Genomic DNA, 13,617 nt, shown 5'->3' on the forward strand with positions numbered 1-13,617 from the left:
AATGATTTACACCAAACCGAAAATGCAGCTGTTTAACTCTGAGACTTCTGAAGTGAAAATACAAAGAAGAGTTAGACAAGGTTGTATCCTTTCACCAAATCTATTTAATATCTGTAGTGAGACACTGATGAAAGATTGAAAAACAAAAAACAGGAATTAGTATCAATGGTATAAAATACAACAGTCTTAGATATGCTGATGATACCATTCTAATAGCAGAAAACAGAAACAAATTAATCAAATTACTGCAGCTACTAATTGAAGAAGGTAAAGAATTTGGATTAGATATTAATTCAAAAAAAACCAAACTTATGAAAATCTCAAAAGAAAGAAGATCCGAGCCAGAAATATTCATAAACAATATGAAAGTTGAACATACAACAGAATACAAATATTTAGGGACCTACTTTACTGCAGATGGAAATCAAGATAAGAACAGCCATAGCTAAAGATGCATTCTGGAAAAATAAAGATCTGCTCAGAAGTTCTGTGAGTATCGAGACAAAGAAAAAGAATGATACGAACATTAGTGTTGCCAATTTTCACATATGGAAGTGAAACCTGGATATTCAAGAAGAGAGTAAGGCAGCAGATAATGACCTTTGAAATGTGGTGCTATAGGAGAGCTCTGAAAATCCCATGGACAAAACATGCGACAAATACAGATGTCCTACAGAGAATGAGAACACAGAGATCTTTATTACAGGAAATGGTCCATAGAAAGATGAGATTGGAAGGACACGTACTGAGAGGTTCAGCAGGACAGAGGATACTAACAGTTTTAGAAGGAAAAATTATGGGAAAAGGATCAAGAGGCAAAAAACGAAGGACATGGCTTGAAGATATAAGATCATGGACAGGATCACATGGCTATGCAGAAACAAAAAGGAAAGCCAACAACAGAGAGAGAACTGGAAGGACATAGTGCTGCACCCTCTCACTGAGGAAGCTACATGAAGAAGAAGAAGAATATAGCAAACTAATAATATTAAAATAAAGCTTGCTGACTTTTGATGATTTAAATAAAAGAATTATAAATTACTAGAACGATGGATTACTTGTTCATCTATTGTGATTATAATAATAAAATAAACAAATAATAAAAAAACCTTATTCGTTATTCCCGAAAGAAGAAAAGTCAGAACTCCTTTAGCCATGAATAGCTTCTGTAAATAAGTGCGTAGCCTGACTTTACTAGTCGGTAGTTGAGTTCATAGCTACCGACAGTTTCAACATTTCAGGGAGAAAGAGAGAATATGTCAAACAACTGTCTTCATCTTCTCCATCTTGTTCTACAAAATCTTGTAATGCACTTATATATTGTCTGAAAGTGAAAGATTTCTGGTAAAAAGATATTTCTGAGTAGCAGCTTTAAGAATATGCGAAATTCTTAAGAACTTGAGAATTTATGGAAAGAAAAACCCTATTTGCTTCACACAACTAACTTGGATAAAAAATCTTATGGAAAACACCAACGCGTGAAAACAGCCTAGAAAAAGTTCCTCTGATGGGCGACTAGGATCGACCTATAAAGTCGTTCTTTCAGCGATATATGATTAAGATTATAGAAACATTATCACGGCTACGCTGATATTATAAATAATAATAATAATAATAATAATAATAATAATAATAATAATAATAATAATAATAATAATAATAATAATAATAATAATAATAATAATAATAATCCACTGACTGGAACCCGTCGAACTACTTAACTCTAACTTTTGAAAGGCAGCTGGTTTCCACCCATCCTCACGAGCACAGTTTTATGGATGAATTCCTTACGTATTTAATGGTAGAAATTCCCTACATAGAATTTAACACTATTTCATATGCTTATTAATCATCCATTTAGCAAGTAGATATGCGAGAAGGGGCATCGCTCAGCGCTGACGCACACCCAAACGATATGAATTAATATTTGGGTTGCAGTGTCTACGTTCTTCACACGAAAAATGGAACTTAAGTATTACAAATGTTAACTCTTAGAAATCTGTTAAGAGAGAATGGGTGGGTGGGGATAAAAGAATTCATTTGAGATATTGCTACTTGGATTATTGCCAGACTATGAATAAAAGAACAGCACCAACGCGTGAAAATATCCAGATGCTATTTCATCATGCTCAATGTAACACAGTTGGCTTTTTTTGCTCCATAAAATCTTTATTGTCCTCTTCTTATTACTAAGCAAACAGTCTAGAATTCTGGCTGTTTTATATTCTCCCTCTCTAGGACATGACTTACCCAGCTTGTATAAAAGCCTGTTTTGTGGTGCACTACTGCAGGCAGACTGAACTGAAAAGGCTGTAGATTAATCTAGCGAGAAGCATATATATATAAATAACATACACACATATATATCATTACAGCCGTGTCTATCCATACAGTGTCCCTTGATAAAGATCTTAGGTAGTGGAACGCTAAAAAGGCCATTCTCAGACAAGCTGAGTTTATTAATGTTTGAAAAAGACAGACGTGTTACTTAATCATTTATCTTGCAATAACGGAGAAAAATTAGCAACGAGAAGAACAATGAGATAATATTGAAAATTGACTGAGTTCGATCAGATGAATAAGATAAATAAAAGAAAATAGGTAGATTCCCATAAGTAGAAATATCAAATGAATTGTTATGGTTGTTGTCCTTTTTCCTCTTTTTTGCTTTGTAAAGGTCACTTGCTTGGATATCTTTTAGTGATAATTATGCTGCACAAAAAGGCTTTTTCACTGTTGAGATAAATATAATAGCACTAAAGCAATCAAAACCACGCAATGTCTGCCAAAGCTTCATTTGGTATCTTAAGTAATACAACAACAACAACAAAAAAAATTGCTCTCAGCATTGATTATATTACTACAGAAATGAGATATTATTATTACAACTTTTTGTATTTCTTGTTGTGTATTTCGCCATTTAAAATTTTAAGACAGCAAGTTATTCATGTACCACCTGAAGACATTCCATTTCAAATAGTTATCTGTTTGCAATATACCTTTGTTTTATTGATAGGAGGAGAAATAAAACAGAATACTTCACTTGATGAAACGTTATTGGAAACTGAATAAAATCTTCCTTATCCAAAATATAGGCCAGTTTCAAGAAAAAAAAAAGACATTTTTACAAGTACATCTCAAATCATGTAGTTGGAGAGTAAGGTGTGGACCCTTATTAAGCATAGAAAGAAAAAGAGACATCATTAACACTAATACTGTCAGGTTTCTTCATTAAGAAAGTCTCCTGGGCGTAGTTAACCAAATAATGTGTCTCTTTCTCTTTGCCACACCCAACTTCTTTGTTCCTCCAGCAATAAATCAGAAACTTGGAATCATTTTTATGATCTTTTATGTTGACTAATGAAAGATTTTGCATTGTTACATATTTGATACGTTAAAGTACTCAATATCATAGGTTGTGTTAGAAGTGCATTATTTTTCCCTAAATATCAGTCTTTCAAATTATTTATAAAAGTTCAAAATAATTTAGGATTATTTTAGGGTACTAATAATATAATATAATACTATATTTGGTTAGTAAATCTTAATAGAATATAGATCTACTACTAATGTAAAGTTTACTAATTAAAATATTTTTGAAAATATGGAATAAAGTAGGATATCTTAGAAATCAACGACACTCATTTTGTAGATTCTTCTAGTTTAATTATTGAAAACATATTTTGGTGTATAACATATAATACATCGAAATTAGTCTAAAATGAAATATAATAGCAAATAGAAACACCACAAATATATAAAATAATTAAATATAAATTAAAATAATAAGAATATGAATATAATATAATTAAAACATTGCAATTCAGAATTATTGAATTAGGGTGTTGGAATAAAATGAAAATGTATAAAACACTAGGAAGGAAAATCCTGTAGTCACGAAACTTACAAGGCGACAAGAAATCTACTAAAATTCAAACGGTTTTGAGAATAAATGGCAAGATAATAAGGGAAATTTATCGGGTTTGAGAGTAAGAGTGAATAACTTACTTTATGTAAGTTATTCATTCACTTACATAACTTACTTTATGTAAGATTCATTCTTAAAATAATTAAAACAAGTTAAAACAAATAACGATAAAACGTTAATTTGTTTTAGAAGGTTTTGTAGTTTATTACTAGTGGTGAAGATAATTTTGTAACTAGAATGTTTCAAAACACATTTCATAACTTTATGTACATTTTGAATATATGGGAATTTTTATAGTAAAAGTTTGTAATGCGTTATTTTGGAAGTTGGATATACATTTTTGGACAGAATTATAGCGTCATAATATTTTATCTATTGTAAATATTTACGGAGAAAATGATATTTCATCTTTTTATAGACTCATATTCAAACAGATATGTTTATGACATTCCTAAAACGATCAGTAGGAATAATAAAGAAATCAAATCATTTCCACCAAATTTTTAAAGAGTTATGTATAGATTACAGGAATAGTTGAGAGGATTCTGCAATATAGGAATGTGCACTTGTAGGCGATATAACTCTTTCGTTATCGTCTACATTCATACATCACCTAAGAGGAGGAGGAGATGTCGCACTATTTTGAATGGGTAATATATACCTATCAAAAGTAATGGGACACCTCCTTGTTTCCTCTCCCTCCCTACATGATGTACTTTGTTTATTATTTGGAGAAAATGTCGGTAAATATCACTGCAGAGCAAATTAAATACTTCCAAGCTCATAGTTGACAGTGTGAGTCCAGTGAACAATCAGATAGACTGACAAAAAGCTGACCGAGAGATAGAAACGTCATCTTTGTCATCGGATCCCAAATGTTTCCATGACAACCAGAGAACTCCTGCAATTTTCACTGAAGAGCTGCAGCTCTTCTATTTATTGACACTGATTGATCGTGAGTATCATTGAATGATATTGACTTGACATGGAATCCACAACATAGACAAGAGAGAGATCGAGTTTGTTCAATCTCTAATACATTAATCCCCGTGAATGAGTAGGAAATTGAGGAGAAAGAATAAACTTTTTAATTGGATTTCAAATCTTTAGGATCTTTAAGAAATACATAAGAAATAGAGGGTTGTTTCAATAGAAAGCATTAGAAAGAATCGATAAAAAGGAAATTATTATTATTATTATTATTATTATTATTATTATTATTATTATTATTATTATTATTATTATTATTTGACACCTCCAGAGAATTCTAAGACTCATCGAGGGAGGGCACCTACTCTACAACTCTCTGTCTCCACCACTCAACCTCATCCACAAACCGCCTCATCTACACCAACGCCATCTACTGTCCACCATCACCACTATTATTTTCACAGACAATCACAAATAAAATTTATAGTAATAATAAAGACAAAAAAAACACCTGAACTTATAATGAAAATGATTGTTCGGCGTATACTTTAATAAAAAAAATACGCCAAGTAGTTAACATAAATCCATTTAATAAGAAATGAATGAACTCACTTTAGGAAGAAAACAATTGCAATTATGATAAGTTCATGCCATTTTGTCCCAAATATAAGGTTATGCTTAGGTTATTATAACTTTATGCCATTTTTGCCTGAATATGTTTGTTTATTCTAATATAAGTGTTAATTCCATTTTGTCCCTTTAGTGTTAATGACAAAACAACATTAACACTTTAGGAACCTAAGCATAATATGACATTTATTTCGAACATCAAACCGAACCTTCTGTAACATGTTTGTGCATCAGTTTTGTTTTCTCTGGGTGGGAAATCCATAGATGATAAGAATACTAGTACATTTTAATATTTTGAGATTCATTGGGAAATCTGGTGCGGTTGTGAATCAAATTAAGATAGCATTTTCAGAAGGTTCAGTTATATAAAGACACTATTTCACAACTGGCTTAAAACATAAAAAGAAACTTCGAAGAATTGATCTGTATTGTGAAGGAAGATTCCGGATTTGATACATTTTCTGCATTATGCGATTAATTTCCTTTATTTGTATTCGGGGAGTGATGTTCTGGACATGATATATCCACTGAAGTCTTTATGCACATATTCTTTTCTTCCTTTCTAAATTCAGGATTGAATATCTCGTAAAAGTTCCCAGGAGTTGGATATTGTTACCTGATGTGGAATGATTTGGCGTTTATACGTTTCCTAGCACACAGAATGTACCTTTATTCCAACCTCATCTGTGATATATGTCGAGTATTGCACTGTTGCCATGGTGATCAAATGCATGCTGAATATGATTTAGATTTCCTGGTTGTCTGGCTTTTATCAAGAGGGTGAGTGCGTGACTAGGATAAAATTTCTATGATCAGCGTGATCGGGAAAATCACTGACAGAGAAATTTTATTTTATTTTTTTTATATTTAGCATAAATAAAAAAATACATTTCTGATATCCTTTGGCTCAGTCAAAAACATTTTTTTGCTCTTTTTTCCCTCCACTTCCATTGTGTACGAAAGAGAAATGAATATTTGCATTTTGCTTGTCATATAGTTTATTGCACAATAAACAGCGAATAAATTTAGCTAAAAATGAATCAATGAGAGAATAAGTGAAATCAATATAACTCCCTTTGAATAAGCCTCTACCGCCACTTCCGAGTCAATACAGACTGGATTAGTTTGCATCAGATAGACTGAGTTAAAAGTGAACGCATAACGGTACTGTTTGCAAAAGGGTGAAGCTTAACGCTTTTTATACTTCCCGTTATCTGAATCGGGAGATGCGTTGTTAAGAGCAAGTTATGAGCATTAAGCTCGCCCTGTGGGAGCTGAAGGATTAAATGTTATCATTGGAAAGTAAAACGGTTTCGGGTCTTTTATACTTGTAGAGGTCATATTCATTGTAGTCTGCAGCTTGTTAGATCAGTTGATTTAGGTACGTGGTCTCGTTTGAAAAGAACTTGACTGCTAAAGAGTGCAGGAATGAGGAAATATATGGAATATTAGTATCACGGTGAATCTGTTTACGTTTCTGATGAACCATGGAGCATCTAGTATCATCCGCAAGCATTTGTTTTTGCTCGTTGATTTTTTTTTCTTAGTATGTTGACATTGGAGGTATGGCTCCAAGCTGGAGAGGTATGGGTAATTATAAGACGAATCACTATCGAACAGAGTAATAATAATTTATTCCCTGTGTTTAATTTGCTGTTTCGATTAATCAAGGGCTAGAGTTGAGCGATAGTTTTGGATACTTTCGCACACATTTGCCTGATATGATTACAGAAAAACACAATCTCTTGTCAGCAGTAACCCGGGATATCTGGATTACTGCTGACAAGTAACCCAGATTATTGTTAAATAGATGATTGCTCCCATTGGGGGATGCTAGCCTTCTTGTGAAGAGTATGGCTACACTTTTTTGAGGGTTTACTTGCAGTCGTCAGTCTGCAAATCATTTTTCAAGCACTGAGATACTGTCTTGAAGTTTTTTGATTACAAGGTAAGGATGGAGGGCTCTTGCTAATACAGCCGTGTCGTCTGCGTATAAAGTCGTGATGGTCGCCATAGAATTTTGTGGGATATCTGCCATGTGGAACTCTGACGAAAATTTTGTCTTGCTTGTTCCATTAATTTTGACCTGCATTTTACTATCGGTAAGGTATAGTTTGATTAGACGTATAATATTCGTTGATATATTGGCTCTAAAGAATTTGAATAGGAGACTTGCCAGATGTTTATAAAAAGCCTTGTCAATGCCAAGGAAAACAGCACCGGTGAGTTGTTTTCAATTATATCCTGTAGTAATTTATTCTACTAGTCGATGAATTTGCTGGGTAGTACTGTGGTTCTGACGAAAGTCGATTTGTTCATTTTGTATGATATTTAATCTTGTCTGCTGATTCTTGTAGTCTGGGAAGAATGATTTTTTCGGCAATTTTACCTCGATCGGATAGCAGGCTGATGGGACGATAATTTTGAGGCCATTGTGAATCTCTGTCCGACTTGTGAACTGGTATAGTATTATTGCGTTTATGATGTTGATAAGATGCACTATAACTTTGCGCGGTAGCAGTTTGATGATTTTGTTTGTAATGCCATCCGGACCTGTTGCATTTTTGTTGTTGAGATGCTTGATGATGCTAATTATTTCTGCTGGTGAAGTAGGGTTAATCAGATTTAAATTATTGTTAGGTTATTTTAGGTGAGTCTAACCTTGCAAACAAGATTGATGTTTATATTTTCGTATGCTGGGCTGCACTGTTTTTACAGATTATTACTTACTATAGCTTTTGCTTTTTCAGCATCAGTGTGTGCAAAACCTAGATCTGTTTGAATAGCGGGTAGAGATTTGTGTTTGTTTCTGAGATTTTTTAAAAAATGTTCAGATTAATGATCTTCAGAACTAAGAGATGTTAACTTATTTTACCATTGTTGATTTCTGAGATTTTTGAGAGCTTCTGTGGCTAAACTGTTCAATTTGTTGGCGATTTTTTGTCTTGTGGAGCACGTGTGTTGTGGTATCTTTTCCTGGTTCTGTTTTTTCTAATTATATTCATAATATCTTCCGGAAGACGGTTAGGCTTGTAAATAGTTTTAGTTTTGGTGACTGCTGCTTATGCTTGATTGATTTGATTAGAAAGGTTGTCTATTGCTTTGTCAATCTCTTCCTTTGCTTTTATGTTGGGTACTGGACCAATGCATTCGGAGAATACTTTGGATAATCTTTCCAGAGTTATGAAGGAATGAGGGGGAGATAATTGTTGTTGATTGCCTAATTTCAGTAAGATAGGGTTGTGATCCTGGGATAGCTCATTCAGATTTTGTAAGTGGTATTAGTATTTGATGTTTTGTAGAATAGCAATATCTAAAACATCAGAGCTGCCGAGAGGACCGTGATAAGTAGACTCAGTCATTGCAATGAGGTTTGACTCTGTATAAGTATATAGTATGCTACCGTTTTTATTGGAGAGAGCGAAACTCTGCGTTCCATTTTAGTCGCCTCTTACGACATGCATTGGCGCTGGTATGTAAGTAACGTCCTTTCTAAAAATTAAGACGATCCCTAGACCACTATGGAGTGGTCTAGGGATCGTCCAACTCAGTGTTGGCCCAGTCAGTGACAGGCTCACCTTACCATCGAACAGAGCCGCTCATATTCCAGGGAAAGGCGTCCATCGACAAAGGCCCCACATGGGCCGCGCCCTCCCCGGAGACTCAAAATGCTCTCTCAGGGCAAAACCCCCGAAATACCCCCCCCACTCAGCGGGAGCCAAATTTAGGAAGAAACCTAAGATAGAGAAACTCTCGAAACTCATCCAATTTTAGTCGCCTATTGCGACATGCATGGGTTACAGTAGCGCTATTGTTAGCCCGGCAGCCACACGGGGTTTTTAAAAAAAGCAAAGTTCTTAAATTCTTAAAAGAACTGAGCGATGGACTGAGTCCTTGACTCTTTATTCCGTCATCTGAATGAGGAAAATCTGTGTGGATGGGGTGTTATTGAGCTAAAAGCTCTAGTCATGGCTAGGTAAAGGCAATAGCTGAGCTTCAGTTAAAACTTCGTTGGTTACAGCATTGCCATTCGTTACCCTGGGAGTCCTAAAAAGGACTTTCTCTAATCAACCTCCTCAAAAAAAGAAAAAAAAAAGAAAAAAAACGCAAACTTAATATAGATGTTGATGAATAGATAGTAGATGTTTTTCTTTGTTTGGTGTAGGAATATTGTTCTATTTTTTAATTTATAAATAAGGATTTTTATATTAATTAAATCTTTTTGTCATCTATAATATTAATATCTACAGGTTTTCAAATCTATAATGAATGAAAATATCATTAAAATGATAATTTTGCCGCTATATAAATTAAAAATGAAATCATGCAAAACTAAAAATAAGATCTTAGTCTACCAGTCAGGCTGGAAACTTTACCCCATTTTTTAACACACACACACACATACACACTTATATCCTTAAGCGATGCTAATATTAATTTTTGTCTCTGACGTTCTTTAGCAAACTTCGCCAGGCTGCTGATTCTTTCACGAAACTTTTTTTCCGAAATATTTTTTTTCTTACCACTGAGCTTATAAACGAAGACACTTTGAATCATCTCTTTATAAATCAATTTCAAAGACGGCAAACATTTCATTTCGCCATTGTAATCCAATTTCTTTTCTTTGCACCAAGAAGAATAATCTAATGGAATACTAAGAAATCCGATTTCTGCGATGTGCTAAGGTAAACAGTGTGGAAAGAAAGAATTGAACCTTAATCTAATTTATCAAAGCTCTTAGCAGTCTTTCGGTTGCCAAACAACCAGCTATTGGGTGAAAAAAAAAGGAAAAAAAAAGGCTTTTGTACGTTTTGGACAAAACGTATTAAGCAATTACACCCTCTGTCCGAAAAGAAACCGAACTTTTTATAGAAAATAAAATACAGGCCAATTAATTCAAATCATTTATTTCAATCAATATACTCTCACTCAGCGTTTGGCACGGTCAATTAATTCGTTAAATGAGTTTTTTATATCGGTTTTTTTGGGGATACTGTTTAGGATCGTGATTACTGCCGATTGAACATTTTCAATGGTGTCGTATCGCTTTTCTTTCATCGGCAAATGAAGTCGGGGAATCAGAAAAGTCACAGGGTGCTAAATCAGGTGAATGAATACGACGAGTGATCCAACACACAAACTTGTTTTTTTGCTCAAAAACTGTCTCAGAATGTTCGAACGATGAGATGGTGCATTATGGTACAAAAGTGACCAGCTGCCTGCATCACGATATATATGCCGTACGCGACCAATTCTCGCTATCAAATGCTTCAAAACTTCGAGATAAAACTCACCATTGGCCGTTTGGCCAGGCGGAACGAATTTTTTGTGGATAATGCCCTTGGAATCGTAGAAACAAATCAGCATTGTCTTTACTTTTGACTTCTCCAAGCGACTTTTTTTCGGATGCCCCTCTTCTGGTGGTCTCCACTCAGCACTCTGGCCTTTGTTTCGGGCTCATACTCAAAACACCACTTTTCCTAACCAGAAACGATTGTTTCAAGGAAGTTTAAGTCTTTATGGGCGGTTTTAATGAGGTCCTTGCAGTGTTCAATTCGATAAATTTTTTGGTCGTCGGTCAACTCGTGCAAACATATCACGAATTCAATTTACGAAGGCCCAAACGCTCAGTCAAAATGTTGTGTACAGTTGATGATGTGGAATCTCCAATTTATATTCAATCAATCTCACGGACGATTTCGGGTTTTATTTGATGAAATCACGCACTTTTTGGATGTTAACTTTGCTCAGTCCAGTTTTTGGACGGCCCGGCTTTTCCTCGTCCTAAAGGGTCTCACGACCACTTTGAAATCGCTTAAACCACTCGTAAACTTGAGTACGGGATAAGCATTCATCTCCATATGCTTTTGAAGCATTTGATGCTTTTCGGTAAAACTTTTATCAAGTTTAACACAAAAGTCAATCGCAGCTCTCTGTTTGAAATTCATTTTCCGACCGTTCGTCAAAACAAACTGTCACTCTTGACACTATAACTCGGCTTCTAATGAAACAAATGTCATAAACAGTTGACACAACACTAATGAAGGTTGCCGTTTCGGCAACAAAATATACAACAGGTGGCGCCACTAGTTTCTTCTATTTTTGAAAAGTTCGGTTTATTTTTGGACAGAGGGTCTACATGGAAACCAGAAGTGACAATGCCCTACCATTAACAAACCGTTGGTTTCCATAATTTTTTTATTTCTGCATAAAGATTATAAAAGATATGGTAAGTAAAATAAATTAGTTTATTTTTATTTACAGTATATTATATATTATTTTTTTAAATAATAACATAGAATATTATACATTGTATAGATACGCTAATATATAATCATATAAATTATATTTTGAAACAAATTAGATAATTTGAGGTAATCCTTAACAGATCCCAGGGTAACGGATGGCAATGCTGTAACCAATGAAGTTTTAACTGAGGCTCTGCTATTGCCGTTACTCAGCCATGATTAGAGCTTTTAGCTCAATAACGCCCCATCCACACAGATTTTCTTCAATCAGATGAAGGAATAAAGAGTCAAGGACTTAATCCATCGAGAAAAAAAGCAGATAATTTGTCCAATCATTTGGAAAACAGTGAGAGTGTTTAAATAGCTTCGATGAACTTTAACTAGTTTATATTGAGCAAAATCAAAAGTAATAATATTTTGAAACAGCGCCATTATTTTTAATTCAAAGGTTTAAATAAATAAAGTTTCAGTTTTAATAAAAATAATGAGAAAAATCACAAGTGAAAAAATATAATCAATTTCAGAAAATCTGTGAATTAAAAGGACACTGAAAATAATAATACAAAAGATGAAAAACGATGTTTATATTCTTAGAAAATAATGGCCACTTAGCTCAATTATATGTTCAGAAATATGGTTGTTAAAAAAGAAAGATTAAAGTAATTACAAGCTGCAGAAATACGATTTTTAAAAGCACTTAAAGAGCGTACAAAAATTAGATCACATAAAATGAAGATCATAAGACAGTTAGATATTTATATTTTACGCGAAGAGATCAAGGACTACAGAGAAAATTGGAACATCTATACAGGTGGAAAGATATTGGCTACTAATAAAAAGCAGGTAAATATAGACCAAATGGAAAAAAGAGGAAGACCATGGAAGATGGAGCAGACAAATGTTTAATCTTCAGTTAGAAGAAGAGGGAGGAAAAAAAGAAACAAAGATATCGCGATTCACACTAAAATAACTATATAATTTTTGAAATATTAAAAATTGATAGTTTGTTTCTTGCTAAAAGAGCGAATGATGCATTTAAAAAATAGTAATCCTGATTGAAATTTCATACACCACATTATATTCTAGAACCACAGAGAAGCGTATCGTTGGGAATCGACCACTTGTGGGTTGGTAATGAAAGATGCCGCCGGAAGTTTGTACACGTTCACAGCACTACTAGAAATAACTGTATAAATTTGAGTTGAAATCGGTACTAGGTAAATATCCGAGAAAACAGACACAGCTTTTAACTTTTTTTTTTTTTTGTCTGTAACTCGAGACTCATTTACCTTCTTTTTTTTTCTTGTTCAATTTAATAGAAAATATTGAGATAGTTCAGTAGCTACTTAAATATTAGAATTTTCCCTTTTTGTATTCGTTTTAATAAAGGGACAGTTGTTTAGATTAGAACCAGCTATAATTTAGTAGTTCTTAATTTAATACTTTCACATTTAACATAATTTTAATAGTTGCTATTTTTCTACTTCAGTTGTAATAACATTTATCTGTAAAAATATAATAGCATATATTGGACGCATGGATACCTGATATCGGGATCCATTAATATAAGGTGTAGGAGATATGAACACAAACAAACCAGTCCCAATACAGATTGTGACCTACCATTGAAACAAAAAATGAAGGTAACGAGGTATTTAGATTTTAGAATTAAGAAATCCTATTTAGAATTTCTAAATTCTAAATTTAGAAATGCTGTTTGGAATTTCAATATTGCTATTATATTATAGTATTATAATATTATATTATAGCGTTAAATAATTCTTAAATATTGCTGCAGTAGGGGATAGTGTTTGTACAGTCATGTTAAAAACACTCTGCTTACAAAACTTACTCAGAACTCTGCGAAACCCTAGCAATTTT

At 33.5% G+C, this 13,617-nt stretch overlaps 1 protein-coding gene across 1 annotated transcript in view; it reads right to left on the minus strand.

Annotated features, from left to right (window-relative positions):
• Positions 1–13,617, minus strand: part of LOC150104881 (transient receptor potential-gamma protein-like) — a 350,865-nt gene that overhangs the window by 86,230 nt on the left and 251,018 nt on the right. The window lies entirely within an intron of this gene.

Source organism: Typopeltis vanoorti, chromosome 7 (assembly GCF_054136105.1).
Source record: "Typopeltis vanoorti isolate ZY-2024b chromosome 7, IOZ_Tvanoo_1.0, whole genome shotgun sequence".
Taxonomy (NCBI): Eukaryota; Metazoa; Arthropoda; class Arachnida; order Uropygi; family Thelyphonidae; genus Typopeltis; species Typopeltis vanoorti.